The sequence below is a fragment of the Rattus norvegicus genome, chromosome X (assembly GCF_021556685.1).
Source record: "Rattus norvegicus strain SHRSP/BbbUtx chromosome X, alternate assembly SHRSP_T2T, whole genome shotgun sequence".
Classification (NCBI taxonomy): domain Eukaryota; kingdom Metazoa; phylum Chordata; class Mammalia; order Rodentia; family Muridae; genus Rattus; species Rattus norvegicus.
The window spans coordinates 125,195,332-125,207,807 of record NC_141554.1 but is presented as its reverse complement, the minus strand read 5'-3'; positions in this window follow the sequence as shown (position 1 = coordinate 125,207,807).

Sequence of the window (12,476 nt, the reverse complement as noted above, 5' to 3'; positions counted from 1 at the left end):
TTTTATCCTTACAGGGGAATTCTCCTGGGATTTTTAAGAAATTTTATTAGTTCTTTGAAATTTTTTGTATATGTTTTGATCTTATTCATCCTCCCCCAACTCTTCCCCATCCAACTTTGTGTCCCCTGCTTTTTATAACCCATAAGGAGTCATTTGTGCTGCTCAAATAGTCTTAGGTACATGCATTCTTTTATTCACACACACACACACACACACACACACACACATATATATATATATATATATATATATATATATATATATATATACCCCCTGATGTACCAACGAAACACTGTTTCCTATGGTCATACACAGCCTCTTTGCATCCTCTTTCCCAAAATGATATCTGAGCCTTGGGAGGAGGATGTGTGGTATATATGTTCTATTTGGGAATGAGACTTCTTCTTTCTCTGTTTTCTTTTTCTTTTTCTTTTTAACTTCAAATCAGAGTTGATTTTATTCTTTTTTTTCTTCTTTTTTTTATTAACTTGAGTATTTCTTATTTACATTTCCAGTGTTATTCCCTTTCCCGGTTTCCGGGCAAACATCCCCCTCCCCCTCCCCTTCTTTATGGGTATTCCCCTCCCCATCCTCCCCCCCTTGCCGCCCTCCCCCCAACAATCTAGTTCACTGGGGGTTCAGTCTTAGCAGGACCCAAGGCTTCCCCTTCCACTGGTGCTCTTACTAGGATATTCATTGCTACCTATGAGGTCAGAGTCCAGGGTCAGTCCATGTATACTACTAGGGAGTGGCTTAGTCCCTGGAAGCTCTGGTTGCTTGGCATTATTGTACATATGGGGTCTCGAGCCCCTTCAAGCTCTTCCAGTTCTTTCTCTGATTCCTTCAATGGGGGTCCTATTCTCAATTCAGTTGTTTGCTGCTGGCATTCGCCTCTGTGTTTGCTGTATTCTGGCTGTGTCTCTCGGGAGAGATCTACATCCGGCTCCTGTCGGCCTGCACTTCTTTGCTTCATCCATCTTGTCTAATTGGATGGCTGTATATGCATGGGCTACATGTGGGGCAGGCTCTGAATGGGTGTTCCTTCTGTGTCTGTTTTAATCTTTGCCTCTCTATTCCCTGCCAAGGGTATTCTTGTTCCCCTTTTAAAGAAGGAGTGAAGCATTCACATTTTGATCATCCGTCTTGAGATTCATTTGTTCTAGGCATCTAGGGTAATTCAAGCATTTGGGCTAATAGCCACTTATCAATGAGTGCATACCATGTGTGTTTTTCTGTGATTGGGTCACCTCACTCAAGATGATATTTTCCAGTTCCAACCATTTGCCTACGAATTTCATAAAGTCATTGTTTTTGATAGCTGAGTAATATTCCATTGTGTACATTTTCTGTATCCATTCCTCTGTTGAAGGGCATCTGGGTTCTTTCCAGCTTCTAGCTATTATAAATAACGCTGCGATGAACATAGTGGAGCACGTGTCTTTTTTATATGTTGGGGCATCTTTTGGGTATATGCCCAAGAGAGGTATAGCTGGATCCTCAGGCAGTTCAATGTCCAATTTTCTGAGGAACCTCCAGACTGATTTCCAGAATGGTTGTACCAGTCTGCAATCCCACCAACAATGGAGGAGTGTTCCTCTTTCTCTGCATCCTCGCCAGCATCTGCTGTCACCTGAGTTTTTGATCTTAGCCATTCTCACTGGTGTGAGGTGAAATCTCAGGGTTGTTTTGATTTGCATTTCCCTTATGACTAAAGATGTTGAACATTTCTTTAGGTGTTTCTCGGCCATTCGGCATTCCTCAGCTGTGAATTCTTTGTTTACTCTGAACCCCATTTTTTTTGTTTTTTTTTTGTTTTTGTTTTTTTATTTTTTTTATTTTTTGTGTATTTTTTTTACTCTTTTTTAAATTTATCTAATACTTAATAATAATTCTTTGGCTTCCGGGCAAACATCCCCCTCCCCCCTCCCCTTCCTTATGGGTATTCCCCTCCCAACCCTCCCCCCATTGCCACCCTCCCCCCAACAGTCTAGTTCACTGGGGGTTCAGTCTTAGCAGGACCCAGGGCTTCCCCTTCCACTGGTGCTCTTACTAGGATATTCATTGCTACCTATGAGGTCAGAGTCCAGGGTCAGTCCATGTATAGTCTTTAGGTAGTGGCTTAGTCCCTGGAAGCTCTGGTTGCTTGGCATTGTTGTACATATGGGGTCTCGAGCCCCTTCAAGCTCTTCCAGTTCTTTCTCTGATTCCTTCAACGGGGGTCCTATTCTCAGTTCAGTGGTTTGCTGCTGGCATTCGCCTCTGTATTTGCTGTACTCTGGCTGTGTCTCTCAGGAGCGATCTACATCCGGCTCCTGTCGGTCTGCACTTCTTTGCTTCATCCATCTTGTCTAATTGGATGGCTGTATATGTATGGGCCACATGTGGGGCAGGCTCTGAATGGGTGTTCCTTCAGTCTCTGTTTTTTTTTTATTTATTTTTATTAACTTGAGTATTTCTTTTTTTTTAATGTGTCCTTTACCTTTTTTTTTATTATTATTAACTTGAGTATTTCTTATATACATTTCGAGTGTTATTCCCTTTCCCAGTTTCCGGGCAAACATCCCCCTCCCCCCTCCCCTTTCTTATCGGTGTTCCCCTCCCCACCCTCCCCCCATTGTCCCCCTCCCCCCAACAGTCTAGTTCACTGGGGGTTCGGTCTTAGCAGGACCCAGGGCTTCCCCTTCCACTGGTGCTCTTACTAGGATATTCATTGCTACCTATGAGGTCAGAGTCCAGGGTCAGTCCATGTATAGTCTTTAGGTAGTGGCTTAGTCCCTGGAAGCTCTGGTTGCTTGGCATTGTTGTACATATGGGGTCTCGAGCCCCTTCAAGCTCTTCCAGTTCTTTCTCTGATTCCTTCAACGGGGGTCCTATTCTCAGTTCAGTGGTTTGCTGCTGGTATTAGCCTCTGTATTTGCTGTATTCTGGCTGTGTCTCTCAGGAGCGATATACATCCGGCTCCTGTCGGCCTGCACTTCTTTGCTTCATCCATCTTGTCTAATTGGATGGCTGTATATGCATTGTCCACATGTGGGGCAGACTCTGAATGGGTGTTCCTTCAGTCTCTGTTTTAATCTTTGCCTCTCTCTTCCCTGCCAAGGGTATTCTTGTTCCCCTTTTAAAGAAGGAGTGAACCATTCACATTTTGATCATCTGTCTTGAGTTTCATTTGTTCTAGGCATTTAGGGTAATTCAAGCATTTGGGCTAATAGCCACTTATCAGTGAGTGCATACCATGTATGTCTTTCTGTGTTTGGGTTAGCTCACTCAGGATGATATTTTCCAGTTCCAGCCATTTGCCTACGAATTTCATAAAGTCGTTGTTTTTGATAGCTGAGTAATATTCCATTGTGTAGATGTACCACATTTTCTGTATCCATTCCTCTGTTGAAGGGCATCTGGGTTCTTTCCAGCTTCTGGCTATTATAAATAAGGCTGCAATGAACATAGTGGAGCACGTGTCTTTTTTATATGTTGGGGCATCTTTTGGGTATATGCCCAAGAGAGGTATAGCGGGATCCTCAGGCATGAACCCCATTTTTTAATAGGGTTATTTGTCTCCCTGCGGTCTAACTTCTTGAGTTCTTTGTATATTTTGGATATCAGGCCTCTTTCTGTTGTAGGGTTGGTAAAGATCTTTTACCAATCTGTTGGTTGCCGTTTTGTCCTAACCACAGTGTCCTTTGCCTTACAAAAGCTTTGCAGTTTTATGAGATCCCATTTGTCGATTCTTGATCTTAGAGCGTAAGCCATTGGTGTTTTGTTTAGGAAATTTTTTCCAGTGCCCATGTGTTCCAGATGCTTCCCTAGTTTTTCTTCTATTAGTTTGAGTGTGTCTGCTTTGATGTGGAGGTCCTTGATCCACTTGGACTTAAGCTTTGTACAGGGTGATAAGCATGGATCGATCTGCATTCTTCTACATGTTGACCTCCAGTTGAACCAGCACCATTTGCTAAAAATGCTATCTTTTTTCCATTTGATGGTTTTGGCTCCTTTGTCAAAAATCAAGTGCCCATAGGTGTGTGGGTTCATTTCTGGGTCTTCAATTCTGTTCCATTGGTCTATCTGTCTGTCTCTGTACCAATACCATGAAGTTTTCATCACTATTGCTCTGTAATACTGCTTGAGTTCAGGGATAGTGATTCCCCCTGAAGTCCTTTTATTGTTGAGGATAGTTTTAGCTATCCTGGGTTTTTTGTTATTCCAGATGAATTTGCAAATTGTTCTGTCTAACTCTTTGAAGAAATGGATTGGTATTTTGATGGGGATTGCATTGAATCTGTAGATCGCTTTTGGTAAAATGGCCATTTTTACTATATTAATCCTGCCAATCCATGAGCATGGGAGATCTTTCCATCTTCTGAGGTCTTCTTCAATTTCTTTCTTCAGAGTCTTGAAGTTATTATTGTACAAATCTTTTACTTGCTTGGTTAAAGTCACACCGAGGTACTTTATATTATTTGGGTCTATTATGAAGGGTGTCGTTTCCCTAATTTCTTTCTCGGCTTGTTTCTCTTTTGTGTAGAGGAAGGCTACTGATTTCTTTGAGTTAATTTTATACCCAGCCACTTTGCTGAAGTTGTTTATCAGCTTTAGTAGTTCTCTGGTGGAACTTTTGGGATCACTTAAATATACTATCATATCATCTGCAAATAGTGATATTTTGACTTCTTCTTTTCCGATCTGTATCCGCTTGACCTCCTTTTGTTGTCTGATTGCTCTGGCTAGAACTTCAAGAACTATATTGAATAAGTAGGGAGAGAGTGGGCAGCCTTGTCTAGTCCCGGATTTTACTGGGATTGCTTCAAGTTTCACTCCATTTAGTTTAATGTTAGCAACTGGTTTGCTGTATATGGCTTTTACTATGTTTAGGTATGGGCCTTGAATTCCTATTCTTTCCAGGACTTTTATCATGAAGGGGTGTTGAATTTTGTCAAATGCTTTCTCAGCATCTAATGAAATGATCATGTGGTTTTGTTCTTTCAGTTTGTTTATATAATGGATCACGTTGATGGTTTTCCGTATATTAAACCATCCCTGCATGCCTGGGATGAAGCCTACTTGATCATGGTGGATGATTGTTTTGATGTGCTCTTGGATTCGGTTTGCCAGAATTTTATTGAGTATTTTTGCATTGATATTCATAAGGGAAATTGGTCTGAAGTTCTCTTTCATTGTTGGGTCTTTGTGTGGTTTAGGTATAAGAGTAATTGTGGCTTCATAGAAGGAATTCGGTAGTGATCCATCTGTTTCAATTTTGTGGAATAGTTTGGATAATATTGGTATGAGGTCTTCTATGAAGGTTTGATAGAATTCTGCACTAAACCCGTCTGGACCTGGGCTCTTTTTGGTTGGGAGACCTTTAATGACTGCTTCTATGTCCTTAGGAGTTATGGGGTTGTTTAACTGGTTTATCTGTTCCTGATTTAACTTCGATACCTGGTATCTGTCTAAGAAATTGTCCATTTCCTGAAGATTTTCAAGTTTTGTTGAATATAGGCTTTTATAGTAAGATCGGATGATTTTTTTAATTTCCTCTGAATCTGTAGTTATGTCTCCCTTTTCATTTCTGATTTTGTTAATTTGGACACACTCTCTGTGTCCTCTCGTTAGTCTGGCTAAGGGTTTATCTATCTTGTTGATTTTCTCAAAGAACCAACTTTTGGTTCTGTTGATTCTTTCTATGGTCCTTTTTGTTTCTACTTGGTTGATTTCAGCTCTGAGTTTGATTATTTCCTGCCTTCTACTCCTCCTGGGTGTGTTTGCTTCTTTTTGATCTAGAGATTTTAGGTGTGCTGTCAAGCTGCTGACATATGCTCTTTCCTGTTTCTTTCTGCAGGCACTCAGCGCTATGAGTTTTCCTCTTAGCACAGCTTTCATTGTGTCCCATAAGTTTGGGTATGTTGTACCTTCATTTTCATTAAATTCTAAGAAGTCTTTAATTTGTTGCTTTATTTCTTCCTTGACCAGGTTATCACTGAGTAGAGCATTGTTCAATTTCCACGTATATGTGGGCATTCTTCCCTTATTGTTATTGAAAACCAGTTTTAGGCCGTGGTGGTCCGATAGCACGCATGGGATTATTTCTATCTTTCTGTACCTGTTGAGGCCCGTTTTTTGACCAATTATATGGTCAATTTTGGAGAAAGTACCATGAGGAGCTGCGAAGAAGGTATATCCTTTTGCTTTAGGGTAGAATGTTCTATAAATATCTGTTAAGTCCATTTGGCTCATGACTTCTCTTAGTCTGTCTACGTCTCTGTTTAATTTCTGTTTCCATGATCTGTCCATTGATGAGAGCGGGGTGTTGAAGTCTCCTAGTATTATTGTGTGAGGTGCAATGTGTGTTTTGAGCTTTAGTAAGGTTTCTTTTACGTATGTAGGTGCCCTTGTATTTGGGGCATAGATATTTAGGATTGACAGTTCATCTTGGTGGATTTTTCCTTTGATGAATATGAAGTGTCCTTCCTTATCTTTTTTGATGACTTTTAGTTGAAAATTGATTTTATTTGATATTAGAATGGCTACTCCAGCTTGCTTCTTCTGACCATTTGCTTGGAAAATTGTTTTCCAGCCTTTCACTCTGAGGTGTAGTCTGTCTTTGTCTCTGAGGTGTGTTTCCTGTAGGCAGCAGAATGCAGGGTCCTCGTTGCGTATCCAGTTTGTTAATCTATGTCTTTTTATTGGGGAGTTGAGGCCATTGATGTTGAGAGATATTAAGGAATAGTGATTATTGCTTCCTACTATATTCATATTTGGATGTGAGGTTATGTTTGTGTGCTTTTCTTCTCTTTGTTTTGTTGCCAAGATGATTAGTTTCTTGCTTCTTCTAGGGTATAGCTTGCCTCCTTATGTTGGGCTTTACCATTTATTATCTTTGTAGTGCTGGCTTTGTAGAAAGATATTGTGTAAACTTGGTTTTGTCATGGAATATCTTGGTTTCTCCATCTATGTTAATTGAGAGTTTTGCAGGATACAGTAACCTGGGCTGGCATTTGTGTTCTCTTAGGGTCTGTATGACATCTGTCCAGGATCTTCTGGCTTTCATAGTTTCTGGCGAAAAGTCTGGTGTAATTCTGATAGGTCTGCCTTTATATGTTACTTGACCTTTTTCCCTTCCTGCTTTTAATATTCTTTCTTTATTTTGTGCGTTTGGTGTTTTGACTATTATGTGACGGGAGGTGTTTCTTTTCTGGTCCAATCTATTTGGAGTTCTGTAGGCTTCTTGTATGCCTATGGGTATCTCTTTTTTTAGATTAGGGAAGTTTTCTTCTATGATTTTGTTGAAGATATTTACTGGTCCTTTGAGCTGGGAGTCTTCACTCTCTTCTATACCTATTATCCTTAGGTTTGATCTTCTCATTGAGTCCTGGATTTCCTGTATGTTTTGAACCAGTAGCTTTTTCCGCTTTACATTATCTTCGACAGTTGAGTCAATGATTTCTATGGAATCTTCTGCTCCTGAGATTCTCTCTTCCATCTCTTGTATTCTGTTGGTGAAGCTCGTATCTACAGCTCCTTGTCTCTTCTTTTGGTTTTCTATATCCAGGGTTGTTTCCATGTGTTCTTTCTTGATTGCTTCTATTTCCATTTTTAATTCCTTCAACTGTTTGATTGTGTTTTCCTGGAATTCTTTGAGGGATTTTTGTGACTCCTCTCTATAGGCTTCTACTTGTTTATCTATGATTTCCTGGAATTCTTTGAGGGATTTTTGTGACTCCTCTCTGTAGGCTTCTGCTTGTTCTCTAAGGGAGTTCTTCACGTCTTTCTCTGTTTTCTATGCCTTGCTTAGTAGTCAATCTGTATGTTGATCACCATCTCCTGAAAACGGAAGTTTCTCTAATGAGGGCTGAGAAATGTACTAATTAGAACAATATACCACTAGGTGTCAGTTTAATGCTATGCTGATTTGGCAGAGTAAGAGGAAGGGAGTCTCTCCCTAGGACTTGTCTAGCTACAGGTTCTTAGACTTAATAATGGTGCCAGGCCTAGGTTTCAAAGTGTGGAGTAGGGCCTAAATTCAATTGGAAAGTACTTGGTTAATACAAATAGGAAAGGACAAAGTCAATATATCTTTTAGTTAATCATATAATACTGTAGATTCTTGCTGGTTTTCATTAAGTACTTCAATTATAATCCTAATGGTTTACTACACTGAGCCAATTCTTTTTTCCCAATCATTGTAGAAATGGTTTTTGAAGAGGAAAAAAATACAGGAGTTATAGAAGATAAGAATCTGTAAACGCTCAGAGGTCTTCCTCCTGCTTCCCAGAGCATCTTTCACTGAAGGCTGTGGAGAAGCCTTAGATAGCCACCCTTGCTCATGACACTATAGGCCAAAATCCTGTTATTACACAGTTATCTTCCCCATACTTATATTTGCAATAAAGAGCTGAGTTCTCAATGTATTTGTTTTGTGTGTCTTCTGAGATTGTTAAGATACATGTCTGATTTCAAAGAGATATCATTTAAACAGAATGACAAGGTCTGTTTCCAGGATATAACACCCCTGGATGACAGTCAGTAAGCCCTGTGTGTTATAGGGCCTTTCCAACTCCCATACTATGGTCGTTCTGACCCATGTGTTCTTTTTTGTCACCCCCTCATATTGTTCTCACCCTGACTCTTAACCCACGCAAAATTACAATAGATACAATGCAGGAGTAACTAGACTCCTGTCAATTATTTTGCTTGCCTTCCCTTTCTGTGTGGATGGAACTTTGGGGGCCATGCGTGGCGTGAGTCAACAGTTAATTCTGTCATAGGTCTAAGGTTTTGCTGCCACTAACATCCTGTTATTGCACACTTAGCCCCTCAGCCCTTGTATTTACAATAAACAGTTGAATTCTCAATATATCTGTTTCAAGCCTCTTCTGAGATGGTTAAGGTATATGTCTAAATTATCAAGGCAATGTCATTTAAACAGACAATGTTGATGTGACTTTCCTTGGTTCTGACTGTTCAAATGATCTCCACTTTCCTTGCAAACTTTTCCTCTCCCCTCCCTTCTCCTTCTGCAGCAGCTACAGCTATTCTCGACTAGGGTTAGATAAGCACGGGCTTACCGTTTTTAAAATGAAATTAAATATTTTAAATGAAAAGGAAAGAAAACTAGCACACAGTACTATAGACAATGGGTCCATTCATAGGAAAAGGGAGGGGGTAGAAACAATAAGAGCTGAACACAGTGGCCAGGACCTGTAATCACAGCACTTGAGAAGTAGATGTATGAGAATCAGAATTTCATGGTTCTCCTTGGCTACATAGCAGGTTCAAGAACACCCTGCGTCCACTAAATGAGGTCTCTATCTTATTTTTAAAGGTGGGGCTGGGAAATGGTTCAGTAGGGAAAGTGACTGCCAAGCAAGCATGAAGATCTGATTGTGAGCCCCAACATAGAGCAGCAAACATTTAAATCTGGGTTCTGAGACAGAGAAAATAGTTCCAAAGGGGTTGCTGGCCATCCTGTCTAGCTGTAACTGGGGGCTTGTGGTTTAGAGACAGAATCTGTTCCAGAAAAAAACGAATGTGGCGGTGGCAGAGAGATGTCTCTGCAGTTAGGAATGCATGCTGCTCTTGCAGAGGGCCTAAGCCTGATTCCCAGCACCCACAACAGGCAGCTCACAATGGCATGTAACTCAAGCTCTGTAGGATGATGTCATACAGGTGAAGGCAGGTACAAGATAGAACGAGGCCTGTCATTGGACGAGAAGGAAGGATGGGCGGGAGAAAACTTTTAGAGAGGAGAAGGAGACTGGAGCGGGGAAGGAAGAGGCAGCGGAGAGAAAATGGAGATGAACGTTAAGATTCCTCTGTGCACGTTTACAGGTTGTTATTAAGGGATGTTCTTAAAGGATGGATGGGTACAGGGCTTTGTATGTCTAGGTCGGCAATTAGATCAGAGGTTATTGTGTTGTGTGTTCTTTCATGTGGCGATTTAATTGAATTCGAGAGAGTGTGGTGGCGGGACACTAGGCCGCCACGGAATTGGAATGTGTGTGTCTGAGATGCTTGGAAACCCGCCTTGGAAACCAGACGGGGAAAGTGATTGTTGCCAGGCTCAGAGAGTAGCCATCGGCAGTGTGATGTGGGATGGAGCTCAGCGGTTGAGAGACACTGGGTAACTGAGATGAAAACATCCAACAGATGTCATGGGGCACTGAGGTGCCGGACCTAGTGCGGGATAATAGTAAGCATTTTTTATAATGTTACAGCAACAAAGTTCCATGGGATCTGACACTCTCTTCTCGTTTTTTACAGCCATCCACACGCATGTGCACAAACCACACTCAGGCACACATATATGCACAAAATTTAAAAATAAAAATCAAGACTCTGGAGAATAAGCACTGCACTTCCAGGGGATTCACATAGATACTTGTCAAACTCCCTCACCAGGGGACTCACAACCACCTCTAACTCCAGTTCCAGAGGAACATGACACTCTGCTTCTGCAGGCATCTGTAAACACACACACACACACACACACACACACACACACACACACACGAATGCACATACACACTTAATATAGCAAAAATAAATTTTAAACAATTTACAATAATGTCAAAAGTGCTAGAGAAGGACATTCGATGTTGATCTCTGCCCAGCACTTATGAGCACATGGGTCCACATCTTGAATGTCAACACATGCACTAACTATACATAAATAAAGTGAAAATTGTTTTTAAGTAAAAGAGAGAAGTCAGACAGGTATTGCAATTGATACACTAAGCTTTTAATAGTTCTACTAGAAATGTGCTAAAAAAAAAAAGGTAAAGGAATTTATAACAATGGGATTACAGGACCTCAAGAGGAAAGTCTTCACAAAGTGAACAAACTGCTTTTTCCAAATAATAAATAAAAATTCTATGAATAAAAAATAACATAAGGACTCATGAGAAACCTCTAAAGATAAAAGATCTTGCCAGTAGTCCTAATGATTTCCACACTCAGGACCCACATAATGGGAGGAGAGAGAGTTGTACTGTGAGACCCACATAGGGAGCATGGCAGGAACCTGGGCCCTTCCCCTCAGCAATAAAGAAATGAATTAAAAGGATATATCCTGACAGCATTAGTTATCAAGTAACAAAAATAGTACCACTGAATAAAAATCACTGGAGTATCCAAAAGGAGAACTGGGTAATCTTGAAGATAGGCCTGTTGAAAGTATTCAGTGTGAGGAATGAAGAATTAAATATTAAAAGTATTGGAAAGTGTGGGATTGGATGGGTGGGAAGAAAGGGAGAATCTGGGGGAAAATAGGGGAGGCAAAACTGTAGTTAGGATAAATATACAATAGTATGGAAAAATATTTTCGACAACAACAAAAATACCTGACAAAAAGAAAAATGTAGGGGTTCACAAGATGGCACCATGGGTAAAGATACCTACTGCCAAGCTTGGCATCCTGAGTTTGGTGTCTAGGCTCCACATAGCAAGAGAGAACTGACTCCTACGAGGTGTATTATGGTTTTGGGGGTTTTTTAATTTTTTTATTTTTTTTAATTTTTAATTTTTTTATTTTTTTATGTACTATGGTTTTTGCGCATGTGCCATGGCATACACCCCATAATATAAGTAAATAAAATATAAATTTAAAAAGAAAAATGTGAGCACCTGAGTAAACTGCCAGAAAATTAGAAGGGCCAGAGAACGCAGCAGAAAGAGCACTTGGAGAAATAATGGCAAAGTGACGAAATCTGGCAAATCCTACAGCACTAGCCATGGAACAAAACCTAACTGCCTTAAATACCGTAAACTTGATATTTACACCAAGACTCACCTGTTCTTGACAAAATGCTTGACAATAACAGGAAAGAAGCATCATATCCACTGGCATATAGATAAAATGAATAGAGCCCTTATGGAGGCCAGGAAGTACTGTAAACAGCATAGTTAAGGCTGTGAAAGGAATGTTTAAACCCTGCTGATGGATAATTCTAGATGTGACCAAAACAATTCTTCAAAAAGGAACAGAGGGTGGTTGCAAGTGCTATTATCCCAGAAACTAGGAGGTAGAAGCAGGAGGAACAGATTAAGGTTATCCTTTGGTATATAAAATTCCAGGGCTGCCTAGACAACGCTATCTCAAAAGTATTTTTAAAAAAAGGCCTGAAATAACAATATAAAGTGGGAAATGGGCAATTCTAAAGCAATATAGATTTCAATAATTTATAATAAAAAGTAGAGCATCCCAAAGAAAGAAAAACTCACTAAAATAAAGCATAATAGACTGGATGATCTAACCACAAGCAGCAATATACATATTGTTTCTAAACATACATGGAATGCCTCTGGGTAAATTATATAATAAGACATAAAAACACATGTCAGTGAATTTTAAAAATTAAATCAGGCACCTTGCATACTTCATTGCTGTAGATGGCAATATCATAATTGGGGAAAAGAAATGGTTGTCTTTTTTTAGATAGAGTGTCATTTACTATTTTTAGATGGTGTCATATGTCCCT